The sequence below is a fragment of the Onychostoma macrolepis genome, chromosome 21, assembly GCF_012432095.1.
Source record: "Onychostoma macrolepis isolate SWU-2019 chromosome 21, ASM1243209v1, whole genome shotgun sequence".
Lineage (NCBI taxonomy): Eukaryota > Metazoa > Chordata > Actinopteri > Cypriniformes > Cyprinidae > Onychostoma > Onychostoma macrolepis.
The window spans coordinates 2,188,130-2,198,302 of NC_081175.1; positions in this window are offsets into that span (position 1 = coordinate 2,188,130).

The window sequence follows — 10,173 nt, forward strand, 5'->3', positions numbered from 1 at the left end:
GTAATCAAGGAGGTGAGAACAACTCTTGCCTGTCCATCAATGATCTTATCATTAGTAATGCATGGCTGATATGGACAAAAAAGTCTATATCCCCCCCCCCCCCCCAAAAAGAAAAAAAAACTGGTTCAAAAATTTCTTTCACTGAGATCTTTTTACTTTATAACTACCAAAAAATTATTCATTTTCAGAATGAATCCTTTAAATGCTAGTTTGTTTACATAATGCCACTGTGGTTGTTTATGGAAAGAAAAATCCATCAGCATTCTTATAATAAATCCTAAGCAGGGTTTTTTCTTATTTATTTATTTTGAAACAGTTTTGGAGAAGTTACTGATTAGAGACAATATTAATATTGTTAAAAGGAAATTTAAAAGTAAAATAAATAAATAAATCATTTTATTTTATTAATAAATAAAAAAGGGTAAAAATGCCTGTTAACAAAGAATGCATGATTTTATGCTTAAATGGCACTGGGATTAAATATTGCAGTTTTAACAGGTTTCAACTAGGTTTACCTAATGTAAAATAGATTTATGAATGCGAATGAGGGTGAAACATTAAAATTTAAATAAAAATACATGTTTGGCTAAATGTTTGTTGTTTGCATTAACACAGCCTAAATGATACAAAAATGAAGAAGACAAAAATGCCCACGTAAGTGGCCTTTTATTTCATTATATATATAATAATTGAAATGTAACATTTAAAAAATATATTCTTTTAAGACACTACAATTAAGTGCACTTCTTTTATACTAGGGTAGAGAGCACACTGTAGCTGTTTTCTGGTTTAAATGTGCACTTATTCTCAGCATGTCTTTCCCCGCTGAAGGATATTCAGATTGCATTGGTTGAGACTTGAATTCAGAGTAAAACTGGCATTAAAGTGTTTCTTTTTTTAGGCAGGCTGTATTCTCAGCATCAGAAGTAACCAATTTCCATTCCTTTGATTTTTACAATATACTATATCGTAAATCCAGATGAAGCAAAAGATGCAGCAAATGTGTTTATTTACTGCCCCCAGACGATCAATATCCAGAGAGCACTATTGACTCCCTTCTGTGCCCTTAATAGTGAGCGCATTCAATCAATGATGGGAACTCGTCTCTGTCATCGGCACAGGGTCCAAGCCTGGGAGAAAGTTGCCAGACTGTGTGATTTCATAAGCGAGGTCAAAAGTGGCCCCACATCAGGTGTTTTATTTGATTTGAACTGTGGAGTCATCAGGTCAATTATGTCTTTGGAGCACAGGCTGCAATGCTTTTCATGACCTCATCCTGACAGTGAAATGCTCTGCAATTTTTTTTTATTGCTCATTCCCAATAATTTGAGGTTCTCAAATATTTGACATTTCTAACCTTTGACAGATGATGTAAATAGACCCCAACAATCCTACACATTTGTTCAGGTCAGGGAAGACTCACCTTTGGATTCCATCAAAGCTTCTGCAATCTTCAGACAACATCACATCTGAATGCTGAGACTTCAACGCAATTTGCCTTATTTTATTCATATATATGTATAAAATAAAAAAGTAATAAAGAGAAATGATGTTTAAAACTAAGTTTGGATTCATTAAGATTTATGAAATTACCCCCACCCTCCAAAAAATATGAAGCAGCAAAAACTGTTTTCAACATTGATGATAAACAAGAGTAATGATAACAGATATTTACAAAGAAAACAAGTATCTTGAATTGTAAAAATATTTTACAATATAATGTTTTACCGTATTTTTGGCCATAGTGAGCAGAATATGGTTAGTTCTTTAAAAAACATTAAAAATCTTAATAATTATTCCAAACTTTTGGCTAGTAGTGTGTTTTTGACTACTGTTAGGCTGATGATACACGGGGTAACTTTTTGAGCAATTTTACAGGGCAACTTTTTTTGCACAATTTTGTTCAGAATTTTAAGGTTGAAGCCAAAAACATGCAAGCTGTCCAAACTGGCATCCATAAATTGGACTGATTATAGTGGAATGGACATACAAAAATAAATGGTAGCACTTTATTTTACAGTCCTGTTCCCCATGTACATACTATGTACTTACTGAAGCAATTACAATAACTGGGTAATATCTAGGTACTAACCCTGAACCTACTCCTACCCCATGTAGTTACCTTATATCACCAGTACTTTCTTAGGTATGCACACTGTAAATACATGTAAGTACACGTACTGTAAAATAAAGTGCAACCAAATAAATGGTACAAAACTTAACGATAAAGTGTTTCTCTTCCCGTCATAATTGTTTTTAGTTTTCTAACTACACAAACTAACCTTATACATTATAAAGTTAGTTGCATTTCATTTCATGTGTTTTTTTTCTCCAGCTTTCTGTGACCCATCAGAACAGATATGCAACCTGCCAGTTGAGAACCACTGATATATTCAGTGTTGGGGAAAGTTTATTTCAAAAGTAATGCATTGCAATATTGCTTTACTCCCTAATAAGTAACTTATTACACAACCTAATTACTTTTGATGGAAAGTAATGTGTTATGTTATTTTTGCATTACTCATCTGGGCTGGGCTTGCCTATTTTTTTTATATAAAAGCTCTACACTGTAAAAAAAAATGAATCATGGGTCTTGTAAATTTCATTAAAAAAAAGCAAGGTGGTAATTAAAAATAGTGAGTATATTTCATTAAAGAAATAGTGATTCAGTGTTGTATAGAAAATATTGAGGACTTTTTTACTAATAAAACCAAGAGATATGTTTTCCTAATTTTCTTTAAAGTAAACTTACAGTTTTTCTCGATTGCTAACACACAATTCATGAAACAATTCACCATTTTCTCACAACTATAAACACAATCTCAAAATTACACACCAACTCGTGCAAACTTCCAGGTCAAAATCAAATAGTTTAGTCAAAAACATGTTCTCTTTTGTCAGACTCAATCTTTGGCCTCAGATGATACACAAACCTGTCAAATACTCAGACTACGTTCCTGTCTAGAGAACACTAGTGAGATCAATTCAAAACACTGTTACAAAAACCTCCTTTTGGGAAACAGGCATCCTTTTGCTAGTCAATGTCGGTTACAGTATACAGCATAAATAAAGGGGTGCAGATACATTAAAATTCAGCAATAAACTTTAAGAAAAGTTTACTTTCATTACACGACTGTAAAGATATCTTACAGTAGATGAAAAGCACTATAAGATACAAGTTCAAAGACCAAACAACTGAATATACAGTAAACACACACTGGACTATACTGTCAGTTACTGTGAATGAATGAATGAATAAATAAATAAATTCATTCATTCATTCAGCATCCTCAGCCAAATTGCATCACAGTATTGGTAATATCCTTATTTGTTATAGCGGTTTCTTAGTCTTCTGAAAAAAGACTTCTCTGCCTCCCCTGGACAGTCGTCTCTCAGTTCTGCAAAAGATGAATAGAGTAGATGTAAGGACTACTTGGCTACAAATCATTTCAACAGTAATGAGTTTGAGGGTGTACAACATGTGCTACATTATTTACTGTACATAGAATAATGAAAGTTGTCTCATCTGAAGTACTGCTGCTATGTACTGTAATTATATTGTATGTGTCAGTATTATTAAAACCTTGTAGATGAGCCTGTAGGCCATCTTCCCTCACGGTCAGTCCATGCAGAAGAACATGGTCAACTATAGTGCTTTGTATTTCATCAGGAACAAACGACCTTTGACCTCATCCCCTTATTTTTTTTCTTTTCTCCTCCTATTCCTCTTTGTCTCCCACTACCAGTATTCATTTTCCAAAACACATAATCACTTGTGCTCTTGTTCATATCATCCTGAGATTCTGACCTGTGTGTCATCAGTTTTGCTACTGAATGTTCACACATGGATAAACGTGCTGTTTGAGTTCATTTTTTGATGCTTGAGTTAATTATATTGTGTGTTTGAGTTTTCTAAATGAGAACATGGCTAAACCTGTGCAAAATGATGGCATTTTTGTGTAGAGTTTTGCAGAAAACACTGAGCAAATTGGAACGTGTGTGCAAACAGGTGAAATGTGTTACAAGTTTTGAGAAACATGTCTTTGTTTTGAGAACTGTATGAATGGTTTGGAAAAATGGGCCAAATGAATCAGTTATAGTGTGTTAGCAATCCAGAAAAACTGTAAGCAGTTTTGAGGCTTGAATTGAGGAACTGATTAAACTAAAAATTAAGGAAAGAAGGCTACCTGTTTATTTTAAGAGAATTAGCTCAATTTTGCAGTTTTATTTTAGAGGTTTTAGAGGTTAGTTCCCAGCATGCTTTGCATATGGCTGGATATGGAAAGTAAATTTTTTGAGTGAAGGGAAACATCTATTAATGTTTAATGTTCAGTTATGTTTGACATTTGAAGAGTTTCTGTTACATTGAAGTTACCATTGTGCAGAAGAGTACAGCTTATGGTTATGGATACTACTCCAATAAGGCTTGTTCAACAAGCAGTAGTTTTGCCAGTGCAGTACTTTCCAGTATTTCTCAAGTATTTTTCTACTCGAGCTGTTTGGCTGTATACAGTCTTTTAAATGTACAAAATAACTCAAAGTCAAATACAAACAGGCCTCGCTCAAAATCACAGACTTTTGAGAAGCAACTTAAAATAAATGAGCACATTTCAGAAATTATATTAAATTCATTGTGTCATAGATTAATTAATTTAGGAGATTTTACATGATTTATTCAGGCAGATTCCATTAAAAACCAAGCCTTAAAAACTACTCAAAAATATTAAGTGTAATATTGTTACCATAATTTTTTAAGTAAATTGCCCGTTCCATTTTTTTACAGTGTATTTTTGGCAAATGTAATTATTGCAGGTTTGTATAATATTCTGAGATTGCATTTGACTGTTGTTATTGATTTTGAGGAATACTGAATCTGTTTTTGTGCATGTTCACATTTAGTCTAGAGCTACAGTAAGATCATGTTCACACAGCGCTCTCAACATGAGGACAGGAGAGCTGTCAGTCAATACATGGAAAACAAAGGAACTGGCGTTACTTATTTGACAAAGTATCTCAGATATTTTCTTGTAAATTACAGTTTTTCTCGATTGCTAAAACACTATAACCAGGCTTTTGAACAAAAATTTTCAATTTTTTCAAAAAGCACACCCATTTTGCTGAACTATAAACACTATTCCACTGCTTTGACACATGAGTCAGATTTGGTGAACTGTTACTGTAAAACTCTGCACACAAATCCCTATTTTTGTTGCATTTCTCAAATCAGAATTAAATTCTCAAAATTACTTGTTCATCCTCCACATCATCTAGTCACTTGTGCACATCATAAAAAGTTTTCTCATTCTTTTGAACAAGTTGTGATTGCTTTGGTACATTCATGCAACTGATTGTGTCTGTGGTTTCCTACATTATCAGTTGCTATTGTCATGTTGCTCAAAATGTATTATATAGTTCTCTGTGCTATAGTCTTACCCCTCAAAACCTCAAGCCATTAGTTCATCGTATAAGTCATTACGGTAAATGCAAAATGGTTGATCTAGTTGTCATAATCTGTCAAGTATATTTTCTACACATTTCTATTAGACTTTTTGTAAATTTGCCATGAATTGTGCAAGTGAATCTTGACTTTCACTGATGAAGAGAATATAGATCAACCAATGACAAAGCAGTTCTCTGAAATAGCTCAAAGGTGCATCTCATGAACCTTCAATTGGAAAGCATATATAGACAGAGGACAACACAAGAGTTACAAATTCTGACAATGGACTTTCTCATTTTTATTTTCGCCTTTGTGCCCATATTTCTTTTTCTTTTCTATTTCACAATGACGTTGTAATGTGTGTGTTTTTTTTTTTTTTTTGGTCAGACTACTAGTAAAAGTGTTACTGTGAATCATATCCAGTCTTTTTCAATCAATATACCACATACAGTAATGTGTAATGTATACTTTCGAAAGGATATATGGCATATACAAGAAGTGCAGCCTTCTGCATTTCAATACAGTAACTGTCATCCAAACTGATGCCATAGTTTACATCAGGTAATACTAACAGAGTGCAGTGTTATATTGACAACACGACTAAGCATTTTGCCTATCTTGTTTGTGAACAATGACACAAGGACATCAGGCATGCGAGAGGATTTTACCCCCGCTGTCTGGCCAGGGCCAGTATAGCCTGTGATGTTGAAGAGGTTCTTTGGCCTGTCCCAGACCAAAGACGGGATACTGGGGCAGAATAATTATTTTTGTTGTTGTTTGCTGTATTGTATTGGACTCTACAGTACATTACAGTAAATTGAGGAATAAAACATTTGGGGAGTACCACACTTATTACCGGTTTTTGTAGTATTGTTTTGAATTTATATCATCAGTGTGTAAAACATGTGTTGCAGTGTGTGTGTTTTTGACTGTTTGTGTGTCACGTCTGAGAGCAACGTTTTTCAGCAAGATTGAGTTGTTTTGAGTGAAGAGCTTCATTTTGACCTGAATATAGGAAGTTTGGGGAATTGAGTTAGAAGTTATGAATTCGTGCTTACTGTTTTGAGAATACGAGGCATAGTTTCAAGAAATATTTTTAAGCAATCAAGAAAAACTGTAAAAAGTAATGCGTTACTTTATTAGTTGTTTGAAAAAAGTCATCTGATTACGTAACTCGCGTTACTCGTAACACTTGGTATATTGCACTTGTAAAGAAATTTATCAATTACCACAACTGCAATACATCAGGGAACACTGAGGATTTCTCTGCAATTATAAATATAATATATCAAAATAATGTGTTATTGAGTTAATGTAAACAACAGACTGAAACTACCATTTATTTCTGAACATTTGATTTTCTTTCTTTCCCAGTCCCTCATGCTTATTTTAATGGTTGTGTTTTGAAACTGGAGCAAAGGTGGGAGAAAGTGTGGGCTAATTATACACTTACTTTATGCAAAGACACTTCAGGTCCTCCAGCAAGTGAAAACGGGCAGCAGTTGGCATGTTTGCCATGCTATACTCTTGGGTACCAAAGTGAAATACAAAAAAACTGGTGCACACACTACTGCAGCAAGAGCCAAAACTGAACTGAGCCCCAGGACACTGTGTTTGTTTAACAAATCTCTTCCCAGTCAGAGAGAATCATCAAAATATTAACAAAAAAGTAAAAAAAATTAAGAACAGATTTGGTATAATTTCTCATCAACACAATCACATCACCATCAAGTTGTTTCTTCTGCATAGTTCGTTTTTCAGGGCATCAAGAAGCCTCTGGTGGGACTTTAAATACCGTACAGCATGACATTTTTCTTCTTATGTGAATGTGTCTTTGTATGTGTTTTTTAAATGAGCATCCCCCAGTTTAAATGGCTTTAAACTGTGTAAGTAACTGATGTCCCAGGCTAGTGATCTCCTATATATTTACGCATGAAGAGTATTCATGAAGATGTGCATCATGTCACTCTCATTCTTAAATCAATATTTCATGTTCATTTATTCATGAATTTGTTAAGCAACCATGTAATAAGCAGAGTAAAGACAATCAGTATCATAAAACAATTTAAAGATATAAAATATGTCTGTTAAAAAACTGCATGCAACAACATTCAGACAATAGTCAAACATTTTGAAAATGTTTTATATGCATAGCCAGGGGCAGTTTTGAGACAACCCCCCCGACAAAGACAGGACATTATTTATTGTATTCTATTGCATTATATTAAAGCTGTCGATTTAACGCGTTAATTGGGTGCAAGTAATTATTGAACAAGTAGGTTTGGAAGTTTGTCTGATCTTTGTTCAACTAATGTCTGATCTTAACGGCTAACATTAGTTGCAATGACAAGACTGACAATTTCTCCAGAAAGCAAACTTGCTACCAGTTGTGTAACATTAGCTTGCCTGCCGTTTAAGTTAAATTTGCCCATTTGTTGCCCAATTTACCCATTTGAATTGATGTGCTCATGTGAGTCACAATAAGAGGCTGTTCACATAGAAATTGTTTTTCCATTTCAATGACTTTTCCATTGTTTTTCGGAAAAGAAGTGCATTGGAATGGAAAAATGCATTCTGTGTGAACAGTCGCTTTATTTCCATAGAATGCATTATTGCTGCATTTTAGTTAACTAAATCACTCAATTATCTATAGTGTATATGTTGTTCAGAACATCATATTACAATTGCTAATCAAGGTTACAGTAAAGTCAGTCCTTACAGTAATTGGCTATCAATACTTTCAGTAATATGCTTTATTTACCCAAACGACATGGTACTGTATTTTGGATTACGGTGAAATTTGATTAAAAATAAATAAATTTAAAAAAACTTTGGGGAAACTTTGAAAGGTTGTGAGTTTATTGTGTGTACATTGGGCTTCAGGTCCAAAAGTCTCCAAATACCTTTTGAGGCCACTGTATATTTTATTGAAGTAAATTTAAAATATTTCAAGTTCTGTTCCGTATTTCTTTCAGCAACAATGCAACCACTTTTATCAGATGAACCAGCTGTCTGTTATTCGTAAAACGTTCCTGTTGCCCTGTGAAAGAATGGAAAACTTTGGCCTTCATAGAGCACCATATCCTGTGATTTATGATAATTCAGGGATTACAGCACCTTATTTGTGTTATCGCTGCAAAACAGTATCTCCTTCCCATTAATCTAAAGCCCTATAATTACCCTGGGAATCCTTTACTGTTCATTAGCTTGCAATATTACTTAATGCACAGATGCAAGCTCTGTTTGAAAAATAACGGGGGCTTTTTCTAAACTAATAAATGCTACCTTTAAAAAACTCAAGTTCTGTTGACTTCCTAAATTCAAGCTGCTTTTTGGCCGGGGTTTGTTTCTGCCGTTTTCTCTCTATGGTGAAATTCTGACTTTGTGACTCAAATGTGAATATTTAATACGCACATGAATTATTCAGTTGATTGTAAATAGCTTTGGAAATCTTTTGTCCTCGTTGCTCGAGACGTCCTTGTTGAGCAGCATTTCCCAGGGTGCTTTAGGCAACACATTTACAGTCAGCCTACAAACATACTTCTGTACAGAGAACAATGAACTTGTTTACATGTGATCATGTAAATTAAAATGCTTACTGATGCTAATAAACTTTAAATTCATATATGATCAAGCCCTTTTAGAAATCTACAAATTAATTTAAAAGTGCTTCATAATTTTCATCCATAAATCAATAGCAAACATTATATAATGTTCTGCTAACTTATTAGTATACTTATAACTACTTAATCTACTAACCCTAACCTAACAGTCTACTAATACTCTAGTGAGAGTTAGTTGACATTACAAAGTTATAGTTAGAATCATAAATCTGTAATTGAGTCAACAAATGCAATAAGTTGCTGTTGTTTTTATGTTTTTAGAAAGAATATAAATACTCTTAACTAATCACCTGTTACTCAAACTTTGTTACAGAAGCCCATAAAGGTATTGAATGTCCTAAACATTTACATTTACAAATTATGAGTAGTTTCAACTTCAGATTGAGTTTCACTTGATTATATTTGATAGTTTGTAATTGATTTGTAAACATGTGCAAGTAGTAGAAGTCTGTAGGCACACCACAAAAACATGCAAATGTCTCAAAAAAAAATAATAATGAATTAAAAAAGAGTAACATTTACAGACTGGTTGTGTTAATGATTCATATGTCGAAGAATAGTGAGTGCTTAAAATTGCTAACATTTTTATGTTTGGAAATGTAAGAATTAGATGATATATAAATCATTTTAATCAGATTAAACAACCAGTTTAATGGCTTTTCTAAGCATTCAAATGCACATTAATAAATAAGCGTTAATCAGTATATTACATCGGTTAAAATTATGTGTAGATTTTTAAAAGTGCATGAACATGTGAATTTAAAGTTTAATAACATAAGCATTTACAATTGTTTACGTTAATAAACATTTACCATAAATGCTCAGTATACATTCACTCGAGAAATACACTTTAGCCATATTTCAACAGACAATAGATAGGATTATGAAATTATATTTGGAGCTCACCAGTTTACATCGAAGTTTAGAGATGACACAAAGTATGTGTTTCCTGTGAGGAAAGGAGGAAGAGATGAAGGAGAGAAAGCCAAGAAACTTGATGAAATACACTTCTGCTCCATTAAACAATTGGCAGCTTCCTACTAGTCCTGCCAATTGATTTACTTAATGTTGGTTGCTGCAGTCCATTATGCAGGCCTGTCTTCATGCGTC